We start from the raw sequence: 24,919 nt of genomic DNA on the forward strand, positions 1-24,919 counted from the left end.
CAGTAGTGAGTCCAAATAACAGCAGGGTGTGGCTCATAAAAACAGCAAATAGAAAGTTTACATGGAGACCTTCACTTGGCCTTCAATTTCACAATAATAGTTTCAAGGTATTTAGTACTATGTACTAGGATAGGCCATTTGTTCCATGATACTGAAAGATGTAATCGCACTCTTTTACATTTAAATTTGACCTATTGAAGGTAGACATTTTTAGAAATAACCAAATAAGACTATATTATATCCTAAATTTACAGAACAAAAGTTAATTCTATTTTGACAGCATTATTGTTGCACAACTAGTGATTTAAGATTTTCAGTCCTTGATTTTTACAACTAGAACCTACCTTAAAGCTAATTATCTTACTAATTAACCTACCTTAAAGCTAATTATCTTACCTCTTCATATTAAAATTCAGAAAAGTGATTTCCAACTATGTTAAGTGTATTGAAGAACATCACACTGGTTGAAAGTGTGAAATGGTTTTATGCAAGATTTATCCCCTCTACCATGTGTATCTTTTAAAATAGACAGCTTACAATAGCAAAATTCATGTTATTATAAACTCAATGAGTGTTGTGGTAGAGTAAGTCTTAATACAACTGTTGCTCATAATTTTAGATTTTTAAAGAAGGGAATGGGGATTGAGAGATAACACAGGAGTTAAAAAACACATTCCTTTCAGATCAATGAAACAAAGAGTTGGTTCTTTGAGAAAATAAATAAGATTGATAAACCGCTAGCAAGTCTCACAAAGAAAGAAAGAGAGAAAACTCTAATAAATCGAATCAGAAATGAAAAGGGGGACATCATAACAGAAACCAGTGAGATTCAAAAGATCATTAGAGACTACTTTGAAAGTCTTTACGCCACAAAAAAGGAGAACCTAAAAGAAATAGATGGATTCCTTGATTCCTATAATCTCCCAACACTGAAGAAAGAAGACCTGGAATACCTGAATAGACCCATCAATGTTAAGGAAATTGAAACGGTAATCAAAAACCTCCCCAAAAACAAAAGCCCAGGCCCAGATGGTTTCACTGGCGAATTCTTCCAAACATTTAAAGAAGACCTATTGCCTGTTTTCCTCAAACTTTTCCAGGAAATTGAAAAAACAGGAACTCTCCCAATCAGTTTCTATGAAGCACATATCTCCCTAATACCAAAAGCAAACAAAGACACCACTAAGAAAGAAAATTACAGACCAATTTCCCTGATGAACACCGATGCGAAGATCCTCAACAAAATACTAGCAAATAGGATCCAACAACTCATCAAAAAGATCATACATCACGACCAAGTGGGATTCATCCCAGGGATGCAAGGATGGTTTAACATTCGGAAATCAATCAACATAATCCAGCATATCAACAAAAGTAAAGATAAAAACCATATGATCATATCAATAGATGCAGAGAAAGCATTTGACAAGATCCAACATCCTTTCATGATGAAAACCCTTGCCAAAATGGGGTTTGGAGGAACTTTCCTCAAGATAGTCGAAGCCATCTATCACAAGCCTACGGCAAGCATTATCCTCAACGGGGAAAAACTAAGGGCCTTTCCTCTGAGATCAGGCACAAGACAAGGATGCCTACTCTCACCACTCCTCTTCAATATAGTACTGGAAGTACTTGCGATAGCTATTAGACAAGAAAAAGAGATTAAGGGCATCCAGATAGGAAGGGAAGAAATCAAACTCTCACTATTTGCAGACGACATGATACTATATCTAGAGAAGCCTAAAACCTCTACTAAGAAACTCTTAGAAACAATAGACTTATACAGTAAAGTTGCAGGCTAAAAAATCAATACCCAAAAATCCATGGCCTTCATATATGCAAACAATGAGGCAGAGGAAAGAGACATGAAAAAAGCAATCCCATTCACAATCGTGCCCCAGAAAATCAGGTACCTCGGAATCAGCTTAACCAAGGAAGTAAAAGACCTTTACAAAGAAAACTACATAACGCTACTCCATGAAATCAAAGAGGACATGAGGAAATGGAAACATATACCCTGCTCGTGGATAGGGAGAATCAATGTTGTCAAAATGGCAATACTCCCTAAAGCATTATACAGATTCAATGCGATCCCTATAAGTATACCCATGACATTCTTCAAAGAAATGGATCAAGCAATCCTAAAATTCATATGGAATAACAAACGTCCAAGGATAGCTAAAACAATTCTTGGGAAAAAGATGATGGGAGGCATCACCATCCCCAACCTCAAACTTTACTACAAAGCAGTAACAATTAAAACAGCATGGTACTGGAACAAAGGCAGAGCCGTAGACCAATGGAACAGGGTGGAATATCCCTACACACAACCCCAAATGTATGACCATCTAATCTTTGATAAGGGAGCAAGAGATGTGAAGTGGAGCAAGGAAAGCCTCTTTAACAAATGGTGCTGGCACAACTGGACAACCACATGCAAAAAAATGGGTTTAGACCTTGACCTGACACCATGCACAAAAGTCAGATCAAAATGGATTAAAGACCTCAACATTAGACCACAAACCATAAGGTACATTGAAGACAAGGTCGGCGAAACCCTCCACGATATTGAAGATAAAGGTATCTTCAAAGGTGACACGGAACTAAGCAATCTAGTAAAAACAAAGATCAACAAATGGGACTACATTAAACTAAAAAGCTTCTGCACCGCAAGAGATACAGTGACCAGAATACAAAGACTATCCACAGAATGGGAAAGGATATTTACACAATACCCATCAGATAAGGGGTTGATATCAATGGTATATAAAGCACTGGTTGAGCTCTACAAGAAGAAAACATCCAACCCCATCAAAAAATGGGGCGAAGAAATGAACAGAAACTTTACCAAGGAAGAAATACGAATGGCCAAAAGGCACATGAAAAAGTGCTCTGCATCACTAATCATCGGAGAGATGCAGATCAAAACAACTTTGAGATACCACCTCACACCACAGAGACTAGCACACATCCAAAAGAACAAAAGCAACCGCTGTTGGAGAGGATGTGGGGAGAAAGGGACACTTCTTCACTGCTGGTGGGAATGCCGACTGGTTCAGCCCTTCTGGAAAACAATTTGGACGACTCTCAAAAAATTAGATATTGAATTCCCATTTGACCCAGCAATACCACTGCTGGGAATATATCCCAGAGAGGCAAAAAAGTACAATCGAAACAACATCTGCACATGTATGTTCATCGCAGCACTGTTTACAATAGCCAGAATCTGGAAAAAACCCGAATGCCCCAGAACGGATGACTGGTTGAGGAAACTTTGGTACATCTATACAATGGAATACTATGCAGCTGTTAGAAAAAAGGAGGTCAAGAATTTTGTAGTCAAGTGGATGGGCATGAAAAGTTTCATGCTGAGTGAAATGAGTCAGAAAGAGAGAGACAGACATAGAAAGATTGCACTCATCTATGGTATATAGAATAACAGAGTGGGAGACTAACACTCAAGAACTGTAGAAATAAGTACCAGGAGGTTGACTCCATGGCTTCGAGGCTGGCCTCACGTTCCGGGGAAAGGTCAACTCAGAGAAGCGATCACCAACTACATTGTAGTCGAAGGCCATGTGGGGGAAGGGAGTTGCGGGCTGAATGAGGGCTAGAGACTGAGCACAGCGGCCACTCAACACCTTTATTGCAAACCACAACAGCTAATTAGAGAGAGAAAACAGAAGGGAATGCCTTGCCACAGTGGCAGGGTGGGGTGGGGGGGAGATGGGATTGGGGAGGGTGGGAGGGACACTGGGTTTACGGGTGGTGGAGAATGGGCACTGGTGAAGGGATGGGTTCCAAACTTTGTATGAGGGAAGTATAAGCACAAAAGTGTATAAATCTGTAACTGTACCCTCACGGTGATTCTCTAATTAAAAATAAATAAATTTTTAAAAAAAAACACATTCCTTTCAGAGTGGGGTCCCAATCTAATTTCAGGGACAACATGTCCCACTAAGGAACACAGGAACCTAGATGAGTGACTACTAGCATTTCTGACTGGAACACCAAACCTTCAGTCTATGTGATAGTCACTTTTGGTCTCAAAACCAAACCAAACCAAAAATCACCCTTATTGAAAATATGTGAAATATCTAAGGGAAAAAGTATACTTTTTCTGTGTGTTATTGGTTCCTAGTAAAGTTTTGGATTTTCTGTTCTGTTAATTAATGGAACAATGACACTCATGATTATGTAATCACTAAAGTTCTTTAGAAGAAATTCTCTTTTTTTCTTAAATTGTTCAACTGTCCTCTGAAACTTTAGGCTTTTACAAAGTTTAATTAAAAGAAATCTAAGAAAATAAAGACAAAGCATATGTTTAAGCAGTATAATACAAACCTTGAACATTCAAAACATTCTAGCAATGGCATACATATATAGTTATAAGTCAATTGAGATGTGAAATGTTTGAATCTCAAATTATTCTCTGGAAAGATTTAGGAAGTAATGTCATGCCATGCTGATATGGGTTCTCCTTGTGTATATTCTACCTTGTGTATAATCTACTCCTTGTGTATATTCTAATAAGTTATTTGTAGATCAGCTCTCTTAGAATTAATAAATGACCAATAAGATCATGGTACTCTACAATTCTACGTACTATGATCTGCTAAACACCTCATTTATATTCTTACATACTTTAATACTCTTGAAGATGGAAACAATTCAAGGACATATCTTGTTCTTTATCATTGATCACAAATGCTAACTTAAATTGAAATTTTTACCAGATTTTCTTTCCTAGTTATATAAAAACCCTTTAAATTTCCCTCATAGTTTTAGATGTTGCTAATGGTGAAAGTTATCTCTAGAGGAAGATTATGTAATCGTTGATATTGTTTACTTTTTTAATGCAGGAGTTGTTTGGGCCACACCTGGCTGTGCTCAGGGCTTACCCCTGAGCCTGCACTCTGAATAGTGATGGCGAGTTCAGGGGACCATATGGAGTTCTGAATCCAGATCAGTTATATGCAAGGAAAATGAAGGACTCACTATACTGTCACTCCAGTGCTACTTACTTTCTTTATGAGAAGAGTTATGTAACTTCTGAGAGAGAGTGTGTGTATACTATAACACAGTAAGACCCAAGCAACTGTTTCCAAACAAGATGAGCCATAGTAGACAAAAGCTTTGTTCTAGAACCATGATTTGATATATTCAGTATCAAATATTCAAATATATGGGTCTTATTTCTACTTTGCAGACTTAAAGCTGAGAAATGTTTAAGAAATTATACTGCACTGATTCTTAATTTTATCATTGAAGAAATTAAAATACACTGCCTAAAAATTACTCTGTAGTATTTTCTAGATTCTGGGACTATTTTACTTTATATAGTTAAAGACATTTCACAGAATTGAAACATAAAAATGTCTGAAATGTTATTCATGTCATCCAGGCAAATTTAATATAAACATAAGTGTCCTTTAAAAAGAAAATCAGAGGATCAAAATTAGTACTAGAACATGTGACAATAACAGGATGTTTGGTGTTATATAAGGTAGGGATTGTAGGTGAAAAAATACAGATAGGTTCTAAAAATGAGAAATACAAGGGAATAGATTCTATCTAAAAGTTTCCAGAAGAATCGCGTCCCTAGCACATTTATTTTAGATGTTACACTTTCAGAACTATTGTTGCATACTTGCATTGTTAAAAAAAACCACTGGATTTTTGGTTATAGAACATGAATGCAGAAGCTCTTACTAAAGGTTACAACATACATCAATGTTTTTTAAGTACTTTGCTCTATGTTCCCAAATATTTATTTGTCCTTAAGGATAAATACAATATTTTCTCAATCAATGTATAGCCATCAAGCATCTTCAGTTTAATAAGATTATACATGTCAAATAAATGAACCAATCACTAATTCTGAATTCATTTAAGAACATTTGAACCCCATTTATATGAAGTTTTCAGTTACTCAGCAAGTACTGAGAATTTGCCATATATGAGACACTCTGATAACTCAATATAAAACATTGACAGCATATTTTTTGTGAAAACTTTTCTTGCTATAATTAACTATTTTCTTTGATAAGTTTGACCTCAAGTCAACCCAATGGAGTACATGTTGTTTATTAATACATGTTTAAACATGATTTAAATTCTGAAGGATAAAATAAAAAGTAAACAGAACAAAAGAAATTCCATTTCACACTTTAGTTATTCATGTAAAACATGCCCTTTTCCCTCGCTGTACAGTTTAAAGAATGCCCCAGTGAAACTATATATAGTGATTTCAAATAAAACTGCACTTAGACTGTGATGAATAATTTAACCATCCCTTTACATAAAATACAGCAATAAAGCAAAAGTAGTAAATCTTCAGTTAAATTGCTATTATTGATTTAGGGAAAAATATGGAAATGCATGCTCTTTAACAGAAATTAAATAGAATTTTGCTCTTCTCGTGATATAGATTTTCTAGTCACTTCTGTTTCTGGTATGTCCGATTAAAAAATATTGTCATTCATGAGAGATGTATAGTGGACAGTTTTTTATCATTTCATGTTTCTTTTGCAAGTTTGCACTATTATACTATTCCATGATTTTGGCAGAAATGTGGCCTGAGGTGCTGTCTACTTCGAAAATCTCAGCTCCCTGCTTTCTACTAACTTCAGAAGTAATTTTACTTCAGAAGATTCTAATTTTGGAAACTTCATTTACTCATGGTCCTTTGGATTTCAGGTTTTATTCTATATTTAACCTTTTAAAGGTGCACATGACTAGAATCAACTAAATTTGCTTAAATATAAAAAATAATCTGTGTCCACATCTCTGAGCAGGATAAAAGTTTGCAATAATTGAGAAAAACTTTTTATTAAAAATGTATTATGCTGATAGAGAGAGGAAAGAGAAAAAAGAGAGAGACAGAGAGAGAATTGTCTACATTTTAATTTTTTGTGATAGAATTGTTCAAATATTCATGAAAAACATAGCTAAGAAAACAACTTCAGAACTGAGTCTGTCCACAGTGGGGGCAGGATTGGTGCTGAAACACTGAATGTCTAAAACCCAACTATGAATAACTTTGTAAATCACACAGCTTTAATAAAATTTGAAAAATAAGAAGCGAGTTTATCAAACAGGCTGATGAATCTCTTTGGATAAGGGTGAAAGGAGTGGAGGTTTTTTGCTGCATAGATTTAGGGTAAAATTGCTGGCATAAATAGATATTTTTCAGAAAATAAAATGAATATTTATGAAAAAGTAGTAATGAGTATGCAAATCAAAGAACATGTAATGAATATGCATATTAACACATATATAATGAATTACATATAAGTGGAAAGCAATGCAGAAAATGGTAGAGGAATGTTGCCAGAGGTGTGTTCTAGGTCAACAGGTCAAGGTGGTCTTGAGAACTCACTCTCCACTAATGAGTTCCAAAGAATGTAGCTCTGCCCATCCCCACATATTCAAGAATAAAGTTTCTAGGAGACCTTATTTTAGAAAGGAGTAACAGATCCAAGACTATGATAGGGCAATTGAAATATTCATGAGTCATTATTTTACTTAATATAAAAGTTAGAAACATAGTTATCATTTGATGATCCTGAGTTCTACAACACAATGAAAAATATTTTAAAGAATAAACCCAATCAAGAATGGCAAATAAAAGATATAGAATGACTGCATTAATTAGCAGGATATGAAAAAATTAGTATGAGACTATTATCCAGGGAAAATAGGGACCAGGAGAAATGGTCAAAGGTTGGAAATTACCACAATTGTTTGTGGGGGGATGGAGGGGGAGGGGTTAGAGTGTAGTAAGATAGAGAAGGGTCGAGTATTAACAACAATAGTTGGAAATGATCACTCTAAACAAGAACTGAGTATTGAAAGTAGGTAAAGGGATATACATGTTAGTATTTTATTGTCTTTATTGCAAAGTGTAATACACAAAATGAGACAGAGAGAGGGGAGAAAAGAGAGGTGCTTGACATAAGGAAAGCTGGTGTGTGGGGGGTGACAGGGAGGTGGATGGGAGGGAAACTGGGCACATTGGTGCTGGGAAATGTACACTAGTGAAGGGATCGGTGTTGGAACATTGTATTCCTGAAACTCAATCGTGAATAGCTTTGTAATTCTCTATCTCACAGTAATTCAATTAAAAAGTATATATTAGGAAAAAAAGAAGGGAAAAGAAAAAAAGTCAGGCAAATATCAGAGCACACAGCAATATCAAGGAGAATTGCCTCTGAATATTTATAATCATTACACTAAGGCTTAACATATCAGAAAGGCATTTATAATAATTGTCCAAATTTGAATTTTTATAAACACTTGGAATGTTGAGCACCTTCTAAGTTTAAGTGGTAAAGATATCTCCTCTGGTGGAAGGAAACACACATGGCACTAACCATTCCTTCTTGATATTAAAATATATATATTTTAAAATGGAGCGATAGTGGGTACAGTGCTTGCCTTGCATGTTGCTGAACCCATTTCTATCTCTGGCACCCCATATGGTTCTCTGAGACATACCAAGCATGATCCTTAAGTACAGAACCAGGAATAAGTCACAGTTAGGTGTGTCTCAATCCTCGTTCTGAACTCAGGAATCACTCCTGCGGTTTGACCCATATGAGATTCTGGGGATCGAATCCAGGTTAGTCTCTTGTAATGCAGGCATCCTACTGACTGTACTACCACTGCAGCCCCCTCAAAATCTCACTTTTTATCGCCTGCTTAATTTCCTTAAAGCTATGATGGTTTTACAGAAATCTCAGTTAATTTATTTAATAAGTACATTTAATTATTTGCATAGAGCATTTAATTTTGTTTTGTACATTCATTTATTTTTGTAGAAGCAAAGTAGATTTTATTGAAAGAAATTTAGAGAAATATGAGAGGGGAAAAGGAGAGATAAAAGCTTTTTTAGAGGGGAAAATGCCTGTTTTGGTATATCTTATTACATTAAATGATTCAAATCCAATAAATATTTGTTGAACTGAATTTACTGGCCATGAACATTGACCAAATATCACATTTGGGTTATTTATGCCATGTTAGGCTAGTTTCTGAATTAGTTATGTCCACTACTAAGTGTAACACTTTTTTGCAAATAATCGCAAAATAGCTGGATTTTAAAAGCATCATAAAATTCAGTGTTCCTTGATAAATGAGATACAAATATTCTGTTATTGTTCTGAGAAGTTAGCAAATAGCCATATAAGTAAATGTTTTAGAATTGTTTACCATGTTTGATTTTAATAGTTTCCTATTTTTAAGTATGCAATGTATATATATTTTATAGTGTTACTTGGCATATTAATGATTAAAATGAATTAAATATGCAATTGGTGTGTACTCCCTATTCCAACAATTAAAAGATAGCCATAACTTATTAATTTTGTAATACTCTACAATATATTTTTTCTTTACTGAAAATAGTATAAAGCTATTTTCATTCATCTTTCAACTTTTGATAATTTCTGGGATTAAGTAGAAAAATTGAAAGGGAGAGTATAAATCAATGAAAATAGAGATACCAGAGTCTGCAGAACTAGAGAAATAACCCAGTGAGTTTTCTGAAGTTTTTCTTGGTTTGATTTTCTTATTAGTTTAATTCCTGCAACATGGGCAGTTGCCAGACAGTCCCACAGCCAAGAAACATTAATAGGCACAAATAAAAATTCCCATCAGCCACTGGCTAACTAGACAAAGGAAATGGAAACAATTAGAGCAGTAAAACATAAATCTTTTAGCCATGTATTTATTATTTCAAGTGAACAGCTTGTTAAAGTTCTTTGGAGAAAAAAGAACTCTACCCTTTCTCCACAGCTCCAACACTGAAGCTCTGACAACTACACAGAGAGAGACCTGTCACCATTCCATGTCTGCAGTGGTTACGTGGCACCCCTTTTCTTCCTAACCAGGGATAACAAATTTATAGACTTGTTAGGCAGAAACTTGCTCATCCTTTATATTTTTACCATTACTACTATGAAGAATGAAAGGAAAAAGAACAAGGAGGAGGAGGAGGAGGAGGAAGTGGAAGAGGAGGGGGAGAAGGAGGAGGAGAAGGTGGAGGAGGAGGAGTTGGTATGGGCCACAGAGATAGGACAGTGGGCAAAGTGTAAACATTGTATACTTGTAACAGTGGCCCCAGGTTCAATCCCAGGAAGGGGATATGATCCCAAGCCCCACTAGGAATGATTTTCCTGAGTGCTGAGCCAGGAGTTAGTATCTGCCCTCATCCCTAAAGCATGACCCAAACACTGCTTGCTCTAAACTAGACTCTGGACGGATATCAGAGAAGAGAATTAGAGTCATCCAAGCAGTTATAAGTGAAATCAGCTAGAACCAGCATTTCAGAAATTGGAAAACTGATATTCTAGTAGAGAATTCTAGGTTTTAGGTTTCAATGAGCTATTGGAATCTCCATCACAAAGCCTTGCAAAGCTAACTTGGCATCTGAACCACAATACATAGAAATGAAGAAGAGTATTATGCACTAAATTGAAAAGACTGATATTATTTACATCTTTGCTTTAGGTCCAGAAAGAATTGCTCAGGCCATACTGCTGACTCTGTGCTCAGGAATTACTTCTGGAGGGGCTTGGAAATTCTGTAGTACTGGGAATTGAACCCTGGTCATCACACGCAAGAAAAATGCCTTATCCATTGCAATATCTCTGCAGAGAAAATAATAAAATTTAAATGTGAAATAATAATATCTAAAAAATCTATAATGCAATATTAAAGTTATTCTTTATGTTAAAAAGCAGGAAACTCAAATAAGAAAAGATACTTAGCACACTCAAAAACCTTATAAACACAATTTCTGGGATAATCAAATGAGTACTTTTAGACCAGAATAAATTTTCCAAAGAGCAATCACAAATACTCTTAAAGCAAATAGAAAGCACACACATGCAAATTGTAATAAGAAAACAGGATAAATAAGGAAGAGTCAAGGAAAAAAATTCCCAAACCGAAAGATATAATATCCTCCCCCACAAAATTCCTCTGAAAATTGTCATTTTTAAAATCTAATAATAGAAATAAGATGATATTGGAGAAAATGATAGACTTGAAGTTTGCTAACTCAAAATTGCTAAATCTGAATAAATTTAAAATTTTGAGATGCCAGGAAGTTGGTACAGATAGTGTTAGGGTGTTCACCTTGCATGGGACCTACACAAGTTTGTTCCCTGGCACCAGAGAGGTTCCTCAGACCCCCACCATACGTGATCCCTGAGTGCAGAGCCAGAGTAAGCTCTAAGCACAGAACCAGAAGCAAAATCTGAGTACAGCTGGGTATTGTCCATAACCATTAAAAACAATTATTATTGAACAAAATGATAGCAACATATGGGACAAAAGTAAAACATCTAACATAATCTTGAGATTCTGAAAAAAAAAGTTTTAAAATCATTGTTGATAAAACATATGAGTTGATATGTTTAAAATGTTAAGTAAATTCAAATAGAAGATAATCACATTTCTGACATGTGAAAAACAAACTTTAGAAAAATTATGAAAACTAAAGACAAAGTAAAATTTTTAAAAATTTTCTGGGAAATGTTTTTGGCAGGAACCTTGGAGATCAAAAAGAAGTGGCACACTATTTTTAAGAACTGAAACAAATTTGGCTTCAAAATCAGTATCTGGCAAAAATGTTGCTCATTTTTCTGTGTTCTTTCTGTGTGTGTGAAATCAAAATATTTAATATGGGTTCATCACAGATATAAATAGTTAGGTTGTTGTTTGATCCACTCTGACAGGATTCATCCTTTCATTGGTTCATTGGTGTCTTTTATTAGTTTTGACTCTTGATTTCTAGTTGCTAGGCAAAATTCAAATATAACAGAAAAAGAATGGAATAAAAGAGTGTATCACTCTTTGATACTGGAAAAAGTACACAGAATGTTTCAAGGCGCTACTTGATGTGGTCAAGACAAGGCTGCAGGCAAAGAAGCGGAATCTCCAGGACACAAAGGCAGACCCAGACTTTTTCAATGTCTGTGAACAGAGTGCTATCCAAAGAGTGGGTAAGGAAGCTACATGGAGAGTCTTCCTAAGAGGTTTAGTATGGAAGGATCTTGGAAGAAGGGAAGAAAACAAGGACTTTTGGCAATAAGGCATTAGGAACTCATCTGGTTGTGATAAAGTAGGGCATGCACCACATGAAAGGACTATGGAATTAGAAGGTCCAGTCCACCTGGTTAAACAAAATAGATATCAAGGTAGCAGCAAACTCTGGTTTATAGTTGTTGAGGTGACATTGGCTTATAAGTTTGTGTGTTTAGAAATACAATTTTACCATACAACAACCACCACCAACTTTAGTGTACCATTTTCAGTAATCTTCGCCCATCTTGGTAGTCTTTTTATTTTTAATAGTTCAGTTTTATTTGTTTTTCACTTTTTTTCCTGTGAGACTTTTTTTAAATTTTTTTATTACTAGAGAATCACTGTGATGTACAGTTATAAACTTTTATGTTTGCATTTTACTCATAGTGATCGTTTACCTATCCCTCCACAAGTGCCCATTCACCTCCACCAATGATCCCAGTATCCCTCTCACCAACCCCACCCCATCCCCCACCACCCCACCCTTCCTCTGTGGCAGGGCATTCCCCTTTGTTCTCTCTCTTTTGGGGTATTGTAGTTTGCAATAGAGGTATTGAGTGATCATCATGTCCAGTCTATAGTCTACTTTCAGATCTCATCTTCCAACCCAAATGGGTTCTCCCGACATCCTCTACTTGGTGTTCCTTTCTCTATCTGAGCTGCCTTTTCCCATGGCATGTGAGGCCAGTTTCCAAGCTGTGGGGCAGACCTCCTAATCCTTATCTCTATACCTCTTGGGTGTTAGTCTCCCACTATGTTATTTTATATTCCACAGATGAGTGCAATCTTTCTATGTCTGCCCCTCTCTTTCTGATTCATTTCACTTAACATAATACATTCCATGTAGATACACTTATATATAAATTTCATGACTTCATCTTTTCTAACAGCTGCATAGTATTCCATTGTGTAGACATAACAAAGTTTCTTTAACCAGTCGTCTGTTTTTGGGAACTCTGTTTTTTGTCAGAGTTTGGCTATTGTAAACACTGCTGCAATGAACACAGAAATGTAGATGTCATTTTTACTATACCTTTTTGCCTCTCCAGGATATATCTTCAGGAGTAGTATTGCTGGGTCAAATGGGAGCTCAATTTCTAATTTTTTGAGAAAGGGACTCTCCTTCACTGCTGGTGGGAATGCCGACCTATTCAGCCCTTTTGGAAAACAATATGGACGATTCTCATCTTGGTAGTCTTAAATAAGTGGTCAGAGGCTAAATATTTTATTTGACATTATCTATTTCCTTGATTCTTTTCATATACTATACATGAGACCATCTGCATTGTCCTCTTTCTGACTTATTTAACTAATGTGGAATTTTCTGGTTTCATCCATGTTGTAGTAAAGGTGTGATTTTATCTTTTTTATGACTGAGTAGTACTTCACTGCATATCTACACAGTATTTTTTTATCCACTCTTTTATCATTGGGCATTAAAGTTGCCGCCAGGTATCAGCTAATGTAAATATTGCTGCAATAAACATAGGTATGCATATCTTTTCAGATTGATGGCTTTTGTTCTTTGTATACATATCTGAGAATGGAATTCTTGGGTCATATGGTCGTTCCATTTTTAATCAGTTAAGAAATGTTCATACTGTTTTCTATTAAGACTGAACAAGTTTAAAATCCTGCCAATGGTGAGGAAGGGATTTTTTTCCCCCAAAGTCCCTGCCAGCACTTGCTGTTTATGCAAATTTTAATATAAATTATACTTACTGGTGTGAGGCAATATTTCATTGTAAAATAGAAAATAGTTCATGCTTAAAGAACCATAGACTTATTCTTAGAGTTTCTCACAATTAAATCATTCCATTTCAAATCTATTGTCTTATAACTGGCAGGCTAATAAATGGTAAAACAGGAGTATCAACTCTTACTTTCAGTTTGAGAATGACCCCATACAAAATGAAATAGGTGGGGCAGAGAAATGTTTCCAAGGGCTCAGTTCATGCTTCAGATACAGGAGGCCTGGGTTTGAACCCTGGCACCACATGATCCCTAGAGCACTGTCAGGTGAGCCCTTTGAGAACTGTTCCATATTAGCCAGAGTGTGTTTAAAAGTAAACTAATAATAGTTAAGAAAGAACACCCACTAAGTATATAAAAGGCGCAGAACAACTATAGTTTACACTGATATATAACATGTAAAGTGAGTAGATAAGAATTATCATCATAATTATTTTTTCTTTCCATTTTTTGTATTTATATGAGAAAAAGATGATAACTAAATCTATTATAGCCACTTTATATATAAGGCTATTTGCTGCAGTTTTACTTTATATGTCAAACCTTAAACTTCTCTAGTGATATCTGTCAAAAGAACTGGAAAAACATAATGTGAAACACAATTTTTTTAAAAAACCTGCATTCACTATGTAATTTTAAAGAAAAATAAAACTTTTTAGGCAAACAAATTAAGATTTTTTTCCTTTAACAATATCATTTTTTTTCCAAATCATCGTTCCTTGGGCTCCCTGGTTTACATTATTTTGGAATGATTGTCGATGGGATATCAATCCTCTGTAAATGAGTGTGACTGAAACTTATTTCACAGATAAAAACATCGCAAAAAGAGTTCCTATCCTCAGAACACTTTTCAAAATTCTATTGGGGAGGTGCAATCATCAGTCTAAATCTTCCCCAAATGTTCTCCTCTACCATGACGTTTCTATGACTTTATTAAAGCCCTTAAGTTTTCAGAACTCATCTGGAAGCTTGTAAACACCAAATTGAAATAGGAACTTGCATAATTCCCTAAGCTAAAAATGATAGTTTACAGGTGCAAGACAGTCTAAACTCAAATTTAAAATTTTTTTTTCCTAACTGAAAAAATTGTTTAAGGGCAAACCTATAAATAAATAGTGCTATTTTTATTAATGAAAAATATAGGAAGTTTATTTCTTTCATGGCACTTTAATACACATTAATATCATGCATTATTTTATCTTAATTGACAATGAGAATTAAATGTTTTTCTCGAGAGTGTCTAATTTTAGCCATATTCTTACAAAAATAAGATTTGGGAACTTTATCTGACTAGGTAATAAAATAAGATTAGCACTGTAGCACTGTCCTTCAGTTGTTCATCGATTTGCTCGAGCAGACACCAGTAACGTCTCCATCATGAGATTTGTTGTTACTGTTTTTGGCATTTTGAATATGCCTTGGTTAGCTTGCCAGGCTCTGCTGTGTGGGCAGGGATACTTTCGGTAGCTTTCTGGTTTTTCTGAGATGGATGGAGGAATCGTACTCAGTTCGGCCGCATGCAAGGCAAACGCCCTACCCACTGTGTTATGGCTCCAGCCCCAAAGTAATAAAATAAAAATAAAATAAAATAAAATAAAATAAGTGAAGATCTTGGGACCCGGTAATGTGAATTTCCTCCCAGTTATGTTATTTATCTCTCTAACAAATTATTTGTAAATATTTCATTATGGTTTCATTTGGGGTAGTTAATGGAAAGCCGACCAATATATTTAACCCCTCTGTGTAGCACTATAGGACTCATGCTACCAAACCCTGCCGATTCTATGTCAGTTGCCTGATTTCAGTCTGCTGGTCAGTATCAACCTTTCTGTGAATTTGCGGGTCCTCTTCTCTTTCCCGCTTGTGGAGCCCCCAAGGCTTCCTGGAAGTCTCTGGGTCCTGGAGTGGGAGCAGTGATGGAGAAGAGCAGCTCCAGGGGAGGAATGGGGCATTCTTTCCAGGAACTGCATACTTTTTTTTTTTCTAACTGAAGCAAACTGTTTAAGGGCAAACTTATAAATAAGTAGAGCCCAGCCCCTCACGCTCTCTTTCAGGACCGCCCTTACGGCATCCTAACTCCGGCTGCAGAGGTCTCAGCAGCTACTTGCTCTAGCTATTCCCCATAGCTTTGCTATGCTGCTCTTAGCCGTCACGGCCAACCGATGGTTTTCGGGGCTGTTCCAGGACTTTGTGCTTTCAAGAGTCAGGGATAGCAGAGCCTTCTCTGCCTTCTTTTCTGGGCTCTGTGGCGAGGGGCAGCTCCTAGCTGTGGCAGAGACCGCTTGGGTAATGACTGTTCTCTCACTGCATGACACTGATGCTGTTCTCTCATCGAATGGCCCCACCACCTGATCTTGCATTGCATGCCTCAACGCTGTTCTTTCATTGCCTGTTCCTTGATCTCTTATTAGCTATTCATAATGCCTTCTCACTCATTGCATGCACCTTACACCTCCTCTTTCATTGCGTGCCTTAACACCAGATTTCTCACTGCATACATTTGGTGCCTGTCCTCTCTCTCATTGCATGCCCCCAATGACTATTCTCATTGCATGCTCCCAATGCCTGATCGCTCACCACATGCCTTTAATGCCTGTTATCTCATTCAATGCTCCGAATACTTGTTCTCTTAAGGGCTCCCCCAATCCCTTGCAATCTTAAAAAATTCTTTCTTATATAGGAAGACAGGACAAAGCCAGCCCTGTGGCATAGGGTGGGCATGCAAGAGGATTCAAGGTTTCACTTTTTTCTCTGGATTCCATTCTCAAAGTCCCATTGTGTTGCCTAAATCAAGGACATTTTGCCTCAGTCAATGGCTCAGGACTGTCCTGGGATCCCAAAACATGGTATTGAGCTCAGAGTCCCTACAAGTCACAGGACTAACATTCCTTAGTTAGTCACAGGACTAACATTCTTTAGGGGAGAAAGGCCGATACCTCTACCAAGTTCCCCATGCATCCACTTTCCCAGGACAAAATTCTAAGAGATTTCTTCCCAGTTGGTAGTATTTCCAGTCTCTCACATTGTAGCTGGTTTGATGACCTTCGCTTTAGATTCCCAGCTATTGCTTGATGTGCCGTGCTGATGTTCTCTCCTAGGGAGAGTTTCTTAACTTATGCCTGTCCTCTTTTGGTGCTGACTCAGACCAGTTTCTGTATTTGCTCTAATTTTGGTATATATTTTGCTGGAATCATAGGAGACTGCTCTACAGATTCTCCTTAGGTGTTCATCATTAATTTATTTGAACCCACAGTTGTCTCAAGAATAATATTACTTAACACTACTGTTTTATCTTCAGATACTGTTCTAGATCTAAGAGAGCAAATAACGTTTGGTATTTTCCATTGAGTTTACTTAATGCTTATTTGGAATAATAAAAGTTTATCCATGCAATATTGAAAAGCATATTCTTCATAATCGTGTTTTATAAATTCTTCATAACTTTATAAATTCCTCATAAATTTCTATTTTCTAGAAATATTGGTACAAAGCAAATTTGTCGCTAATTTAACTTCTATTTATTTCTTATGTTATTCAAAATGGCTTCTTTTACCAGTTACCCTCAGGGTGCAACTGTAGTAAATAAAGAATACAATAAATTAAAATCCTTGAAAAAACAGCTTAGAGCAATATTAAACAGCATGACACAATCATTAAAATGTTTAATATACATTAGATCTTGCTACATCATTGCATACAAAAATACAGAAGATCCTTTTAGCATGATTTTATATAGGTCAAGTACAGACAATTTATCAAAAACTTTTAGCAGATGATGAATTAGTGTATGTTGGCTTAATGGTGAAATACATAAAAACTTCTTAAAAATTGAAGGATAAAAAAAAAATAAAAATAAAAAAATTGAAGGATAAAAATGTAAAGGGAAGAGTTCTGTTAAACGCATTGAGTGTTCTAAGGGAATTAAAACTCTAGTTTTCAAAAGTCCTGAAATATTTATTGGTACCAGGATTAAATTTTAATAAATTAAGAATACATGCTGACTTTTAAAAATATTGGTTTTAGGCTCTTGGGGGTGAATACCAAAAATGAAACTGCTTTGGTTATCTGGAAACTCTTGGTTTTTATTTTTGAGTTCTTTGTGTAGAGGATGAACAGTCAATATTCCCGCCTATAGCAAATAGGATTCCTTTTCCTCCACATCTCCATCGGCATTGGTTGTTTCAGCCTAGATAAACTTTTATTATTATTCGTCTCGTTGATGATTGTCCACCTTACTGATGTGAGACAATTTCTTATGGTTCAGAGTTACATCTCCTTGATGATCAGTGATAAAGAACACTCTTTCACAGACTTGTTGGTAATGTCTTCTTGGAAAACGTGTCTGTTTAGCTTTTCTCCCCATTTTTTGAGAGGATTGCTTGCTCTCTTTTGTGTGTGTCAAATAAATATTTTCAACTAGTTCATCAAGTGTCATTTTATTCTACTCATTGTGTCTTTTGCAGTGCAGAACATTCTTCATTTGATGTAGTCTAATTTGTCTATATTTTTCTGTTTTCTTGTTTTATGTCATTGAGTTATTGAAGATATCTCTAAAGTAAAAAATGTACAGTTCTGCATATGTTTCCCTTGATGAAATTTATGGACTATGATTTAGTATTGAGGTCTTTAAAACATTTTGAATTGAGTTTTATTATGGTGTGATATATATGTATATATATTGTATATATATATTATGGTGTGATATGGGAACCACAACCATTTTCTTTTACATGATGGTAACTTGTTTTCCCAGAACCATTTGTTGAAGGGTTTCCCCTTGTTTCATTTTATGTACCAGTCTTAGGCGAAGATGAGTTGTTTGTATATGTGAGAGTCTGTACAGAAAATTTTAATTCTACTTCATTGGTCTGAGAGTCTGCTTTTATCCCAATACTACATAGTCTTGATTAACATGGCTTTATAATAAAATTTAAAGTTGGGGAAAGAAGGTCTTTCCATTATGTTTTCTTGTCAAAAATTCTTTGGTTTTTCAGGTAGATTTGTTATTTCATATGTATTTTTTTATCCTAAATTTTTATTTAATTGATTTATTTTTAGCTTCTTCTAAATGTTCCTATTTTTTACGATTTCCCCAATATTCTATTAAAATACTTTTTTACAAAGTTATTCATAGTTGGGTTTAAGACATACAGTGTTCCATTACCATTCTGACAACTAGTATCAACTACCCTTCACCAATATGCCCAAATTTCTTCTCCCATTCCACCCAGGCCCTAGCCATCTATTTCGACACTTTTTATGTTTGCTTATTAAAATTCGGGTCTCATAATTTTAGTGTTGTTGACTATCCCGTATACATTTCAAAAGTGTTTGGTCCATGTCTTTAAAAATGTCATAGGATTTTTGACAGAGAATGTATTAAAATCTGTACACTGTTTTTAGAAGGGTGATCATTTTAACCATTTTCATTCTTCTGATCCATGAAGAGTTTACATCACTGTCACTGTATCACTGTCATCCCATTGCTCATCAATTTGCTCAAGCGGGCACCAGTAACATCTCCATTGTGAGACTTGTTGTTACTGTTTTTGGCATATCAAATATGCCATGGGGAGCTTGCCAGGCTCTGCTGTGCAGGTGGTAGCTTGCCGTATCCTCCTAGAGGGACCAAGGAATCAAACCCGGGTTGGCCGAGTGCAAGGCGAATGCCCTACCCGCTGTGCTATTGCTCCAGCCACATATGTTTCTATTTATTTAAGTATTCTTTAATTTCTTTTAATAGTGATACACAATGTTCTTTGTATGATTTTCCCTACTTCACTAAGTTGATTCCCATGTACTTTGGGGGGCACAATCATAAGAGGGACATTATTTTAATTTTTTCTCCTATTTCATCATTTGTGTATATGCCATGTCCTGGGTATAGAATTTGTAGCCTGCTACTTCACCATGTTGAGTTTGTTTTTACCTAGGAGTCTTTAAAATTTTCTAAGTATAATATTATGGACTGGAGTGATAGCACAGTGGGTAGGGCGTTTGCCTTGCATGCGGCTCACCTGGGTTTGATTCCTCTGTCCTTCTGAAGAGCCCAGCAAGCTGCTAAGATTATCCCACCCATATGGCTGAGCCTGGCAAGCTAATTGTGGCATATTCGATATGCCAAAAGCAGTAACAAGTCTCACAATGAAGACATTACTGGCGCCCTCTTGAGCAAATCTTTGAACAATGGGATAACAGTGCTACAGTGCATTGCTAATTGCATTGCTAATATTATGCCATCTTAAAATAGTGACAGTTTGCCTTCCCCAAACCAATATTTTAAAAATACACTGCACTCCTACATTAATAGAAGTACTGTTCAAAGTAACCAAGATCTGGAGATAATCCAAGTGTCCAGAACAGATGGGAAAATAAAGACTTTGATGTACATATATGTATGTGTGTATGTATATATATGTATGTGTGTGTATGTATACATATGTATACATATATGTGAGTATATGTATATATGTGTATATATGTATACATATACATACATACACATATATACATACACATAGTGAAACAATGAAACATCTCTCACTGTAAGAGAAAATGTAGTCATGCAATTTACATTTACATGGATAGAATTAGAAGGCATCATCTTTAAGGACATTAATTATCAGAAGATGGGAAAATACAGAATTACCTCTTATATTTTAATATAAATAAAATAATCAGGGAATAGTAAATTGTCAGTGGCAACAGACCCTAAGAGTTGATCTACAGAATTGAATTTTTCAAGTGGATTAAATAGGGCATGGAAGGGAATCTTGAGACGCCGGTAGAGGGAAACTGACACTCTGGTGGTCTATGTGATGTTGGAACTTTGCATGCCTGAACTTATTACTAACAGCATCTTTTATTAAGAGTGCATAAATTCAAATTGCAAAATGAGATAATATCCAGAATTCATTTCTGATTGGATTATCTTATGATATTTCAATTTGAAAAAAATTAAAAGCAGTAATGATGTATTTCACAGTCTTAATGCTCTTCAGAAATGTAGTTAAGAAAAATCAGCATGAAAAAGACAGAAACAAGTTTGATTACATTTATAAATAATAAATAAAAAGTCTAAAATTGCCTTAATTTTTATAGTAAAAGTTTATGTAGCCACCCACTTTAAATGTATTATTTTAGATAGTAAATAATAATATGTCTTAAAATAACATCTAAAAATTAGTTTGACTCTAGATAGTAGCCTACCACATCACTGGTATAATTAAAAGACTCATTACAACATTGTGCTCAAATTCTTCTACATATTTAACATATTTTATAATACGGTTTTGAAACCCTCCTATACCATTACTCTAAAGATTGCTTTTCTATTTCTAATCTACTAGTCTATAAATTTAATGAGCTCATGTTCATTACTCTTTTGCTTTCCACTATATCACAATGATTAGAAAAACAGTTAGCACATTGACTTCAATATAGATTGTACAAATATTTAACTTTCTATGAAGTTCAGAGATACTGGGACTCCTGCATCTCAAATGTAATGATTTTATTGGGTTCTCTCTCTCTTTCTCTCTCTCTCTCTTAGTGGAAAATGCCAGGAACATACAAAGAGCTTTACACAAAGATGGAGAAGAATAATGAAAACTTTAAAGAAACTGTTGTGCAAGATGGTACACACAAATTTTTTTTAAAAACCTTCAAATTTAAAATAAGCTTAATTCTTAGAATATGAAAATAGATCTACCATATAATCCAACAATTCAACTCTTAAGTATCTATCTAAAGAAAACACACTAATTCAAAAGTGTAGTTGCATATTATGTTCATTGCAGTGGTGTTTACAATAATCAGGATATGAATACAGTCATGTGTCAACAATAAACAGATTGAGAAAATGTGGCATCTATACACAATGGTGTATGTCTTGACTTTTGCTACAAAACAGGAGGATCTAAAGTATATCAAACTAAGCCAAATAAGGTATTAGGAGAAAGACAAATAGCAGATACAATCACTCATTTTCAGGGCACAGAGTTGCAAATCAGGGAGACTGACAAAACCAAAAGTAAAAAGCTCAGGCTGTAGCATTAAGTCCCAGAGTAAGGGGGAACTGAAGAGAAGAGGGGCCTAACAGACTGCAGTGGAGACATATTGGGACTTGGCGATAGATGCAATATTGTTATATGTACTTTGAAGAAGTGTGAAATTGTACCCCCTAAAAGATGTGAAACATTATCTCAAGAAAAATAAAGACATAACTAGCTGAGAGAGAAAATACAATTTCTTGCTGCAATGAATAAAACAGAAAACCAGTGATAAGTGAGATAGCATACCTGGCAAGGTGCTTTTTTTACCAATTGATGACCCGAGTTTGATCTCTTGTACCCCATAAGGTTCTCCAATGCCCACTAAGGGTGATCCCTGAATGCAGAGCCAGGAGTTAGCCCTGAGCATTGCCAAGTGTAGCTCAATAATAAACAAAAATCAACAATTCAAAAGAAGCAGGAAAACAAACAAACAAACAAAAACCACAGGGAAAAAAAAGATAAAAGAGAAGCCAATTGTTGTCAAATGAGATTAAGAAAAAAAACATACTAAAGGAAGCTGGACCATGTTGTAGTGCAATACTTAGTTACTCCATTGCAGTCTTCTAAAAGATGAGCTGATTTCAACACTCTACATCTGAGATCTTAGATTGTTGCCATAGCTGTCTGCCACTAGTGTCTTTAAGGTTTTTGTAGACACTTCAATGTTTTTGAGAAGTCTCAAAACTGTGGAAGCATTTAGAGATGCATTTTTAGGGTATAACCCCTAACTTCACAGCACAAAGTTACTACAATCACTCTTCTAAATTCTACGATGGCATGTGATATATAGATTTAAACGTAGTTCATGCTATATAAATTGAACTACTCTTCACTTCAGTGCATTGGTGCTGAGGTGATCTCACTAACAGTCTGATATAGAACTTAGTTTGCAGGGTAATTCATATTGACTTTGGTGAAACTTAAGTCATATTAATTCAGTGTGCTACCTCTTAAATCAACTTGTGGTCTTCAACTATTGAGAAGAGATAGAACTCATAAGTTTTGAATAGCCTATGTTGAATAGACAGGACTGCTCTAAGGAAACTTTCAGAGCATTCTCATTAAAGTCTCAGTTTTATATGAATTAATTAGGTTATATGTTATAACTTATTTTAGTAAGAAAAAAATGACATTAAGTATGCTATAATGGGTAATTCAGTGTTAGTACAAGAACTATTGGGATAGTTTATACTTTGAAGGATTAACATTATTCTGTATTTTTTGAAGTGGGACTATGGCCAAAGAGGAGAAAAATAGATAACTGAATAAAGTTAATTGATTACTATGAAAAACTGAACTTTATTATAATCTTGAATGTATTATTAAAGTGTTCAAGATAGCTATTTGTTATTTGTTTTCACCTGTTTAAGAAAATGCTCATTTTATGCATTCATAAATGAAAACACATATCAGACGACTCTTGGGGTTCATTATTTGAAATATAAAGAACATTTGAATTTTTATGTTTTCGTTGGAATTATTTTCACATTCTAAAGTACCCTTCAAGCTGTTACCTGTAAATTTATGAAGTGGGAAACATTGAGCCATACATGGCTGGATTTTAAAAGCCTGTGTGAGAAGATATGGGTACTGCCCTGTCATACCCACCAGCATTTGTTCTTGAGTATATGCCAAATGCTTCTGAAGAAGCTATCAACTGTGATTCTTTACAGGTGTGATTTCTCTGTGCACGGTAACATGCTCCACTTATTCATGGGTAATTTGGAAGTTCTGGGACCTGAAACCATGAGAAACATCACTTTTTAAATTGATATACCATATTCCTCACTTTTTGGGGCAGGGGGAACTTTTGGTTCACACCCAGCAATGCTCAGGGGTTACTCCTGGTTGTGCACTCAGAAACTACTCCTGGCGATGTTCAGGGAACCACACAGGATTCTGGGGATTGAACTCTTGCCAGCTGTGTCAAGGCAAATGTCCTACCCACTGCGCTGTTGCTCTGGCCCCATCTTCACCCTTTGAGGACATTATAGTGAGGAACACTCTATGTCGCCTCCCAGAAGTCCCTTTCTGAACAGCACTTAAGCTGCTCATCAGCTCACTAATACCTCCATATAGGTGCCAATTCTTTCTAACTCTCTTTGTCTCTTTTCTCTGCTATTCTCTGACTGGCACTATATGGACTCTTCAAGTAAATGTTCTGCACCTACACCTTTGCTTGAAAGTTTGCTTCTAGGTGGGGCACTAAAACCTCTTCTGCATTTTTTTGTTATCTAAAAAAAGTGAAGAAACTTAAATTTTATTGAGAAGTGAATAGCAATGTTCTTAAAACAAGTATCCAACTCTTGCATGCATAATTAAGTAATGAGGGGAATATGTCAAGGGCTATGTTGGATGCTGAGTTTTATTTCCAGAACCCCGTGACCTCCAAACCGGCACAGAGCAACACTGGGTGTAAGTCTCTAAGTTGAGCAACAACAGACAAAGAACTAAGAGATATAAGAATAGTGAGGAGGCAAGAGAGACAGATCAGTGGGTAAGGCTCCTGTCTTGCACATGGCTGACCCATATTCTGTCCTGAGCACCACCACATATGGTCCCTTGAACCCCATCAGTAGTAATGCCTGTGTACAAAAGCAGAAGTAAGTCCTGATATTGATAGATGCACTTCCCCTCTAATATATAGCTAGGACATAGACTTTCCACAAGAATTAAGGACAGTTTATTTGGTGCCTTAGAAATTAACAAAAGTTCATAAAAATTTAGTTTTATGATGGAAACTAAATTTACATTCAAGAGTTTTAAAATTGTTTTCTCTGTTACAAAATTGTGTGCATAGCACTCACTCTGAAATAGAATATGTATTGTCTAATACGTGATTGGTTGTAAATGATTCAACTAGAAAGGATTTAAGAACATGAGGTGTTGGAGGGCGTGGTGGAGAGGGCACAGCCAGTAAGTTGCTTGTCTTGCAGATGGCTGACCTTGTGTTCTTGCCCAAGTCCCATCAGGAGTGATTCCTGAGCAGAGTCAGGAGTGAGTTCTGAGCATCCAAACCC

Source organism: Sorex araneus, chromosome 1, assembly GCF_027595985.1.
Source record: "Sorex araneus isolate mSorAra2 chromosome 1, mSorAra2.pri, whole genome shotgun sequence".
In the NCBI taxonomy this organism is placed as follows: Eukaryota; Metazoa; Chordata; class Mammalia; order Eulipotyphla; family Soricidae; genus Sorex; species Sorex araneus.